The sequence below is a fragment of the Callorhinus ursinus genome, unplaced genomic scaffold, assembly GCF_003265705.2.
Source record: "Callorhinus ursinus isolate GAN/ISIS: 27379988/994484 unplaced genomic scaffold, GSC_fseal_2.0 scaffold5, whole genome shotgun sequence".
Lineage (NCBI taxonomy): Eukaryota > Metazoa > Chordata > Mammalia > Carnivora > Otariidae > Callorhinus > Callorhinus ursinus.
Window position 1 is genome coordinate 31885673 of NW_027397067.1, and position 1608 is coordinate 31887280.

Below are 1608 nucleotides of genomic sequence, written 5' to 3' on the forward strand. Positions count from 1 at the left end.
CTCTGAAAAACAAACTGAGGGTTCTAGAGGGGAGGGGGGTGGGGGGCTGGGTTAGCCTGGTGATGGGTATTAAAAAGGGCACATTCTGCGTGGAGCACTGGGTGTTATGCACAAACAATGAATCATGGAACACTACATCAAAAACTAATGATGTAATCTATGGTGATTAACATAACAATAAAAAATAAAAAAAAGATTAACCACTTATTCTGTATTTGTTAGGAGTCTTTCATTTGCAAGTATAAGAATAGAGGACCCACCCTGGCTTTAAGAATATGCAAAAATTATTACAGAGTTAGGATGAGGTACAAAAAGTTTGATCAAATGATTCATTCCTATTTGTCAAAGACCTATTTTGTTTGTGTCTTATTTGTCTATCTTTTCTTCTTTTTTTAAAAAATTTTACAAGTTTAATGTGAAATTTAAAAAAATACAAATAAAAGAAGTCCATGTTCTTTAATGTTGTACAAAAAAGTATGAGTAGAACCAAAAGTAAATTAAACATTATTATCACATTTGTTTACACCACTCTCTAGTTCATATTAACCTCATTATTCAAATAACAGAAGAAAGTAGGTTGCAACTTAGGGATTGAGAAAGAGATAAAAAAAAACACAAAAAACCTTTCCTACCATGTTTATTCTACACCGTATAGTTGTGCTCACAGAGATGACTTCTTTTACTTCTCCACTGTGCAGCAATTCAGTTGTACATAAAATTGAACCTGCTCAGAAGCTGAGGAAGACTCGAAATGGATGGGCCCAAATCCTGGTGCATTGTCATACAGTTTTAACAACGGTGCAGCTACCGGCTTGTAATTTTTAGGGCTGCGAACAAGGCTTTCTCTTGAAGTTGAACCAAAACCAACTTCCTAATGTTCCTTGGGTCTTGTAATATGTGCCGGAATATATGGATAATGAAGAGATTCAAATTTTGGTCTCTACCAGTTACCAAAGCAATCAGTGATATAGTCCTACAGGGCTTCATCTTGACCGCTTTGTCATTAAGTGCTTTTAGTCCTTCAACTTCATCTCCTCCTGGCTTAAGTTCACAACCAGGTAATTTGAAGAAAGTTGTTCCTAACTTTAGCCATAACACATGGGGTAGCCAGTGCTCATGTACAATCAGAACCCCTTCTGGAGTCCTTCTCATTCCAATTTTATCAAATTCCTCCCTCATGCACTGAAATCTGGCTGCAACAGAGCTGTCCTTCTCATAGGAGGACTCTTTGTACCAAAAGTGTAATTGGTAAGAGCATACAGGTTGATGGTTTGCTCCAGAGTGAGGGGCTTGGTCTGCTGGATGTACTTGTTGCCAAACTGGTTGACCTCCTGGGGCCAGCTGGTTTGTGAGCGATTGGGTGGTGCCACGGCCATGCTGGCCATGCTGGCAAGCTCCAGTACTAGGGGCGAGAGGAAATGGGGCAGGCAGGGAGACTCTCCCTGTGCCAGCAATGCTTATTTGCATCCCCCTCAGCGTATACCACACGCCATTAACATGAGAGCGCAAGAGGAGACTTATTTGTCTGTCTTAATGGAGTTCAATTTCTCTTGTTACTGATTTTTCTCAAACTCATAAAATGACTTCCAGAAATTTTCAGCATCTACA

General features: G+C 39.6%; 1 pseudogene; it reads right to left on the minus strand.

Moving 5' to 3' along the window:
- Positions 1–657: 657 nt before the first annotated feature.
- Positions 658–1376, minus strand: LOC112822937 (cleavage and polyadenylation specificity factor subunit 5 pseudogene; annotated as a pseudogene).
- Positions 1377–1608: the final 232 nt, after the last annotated feature.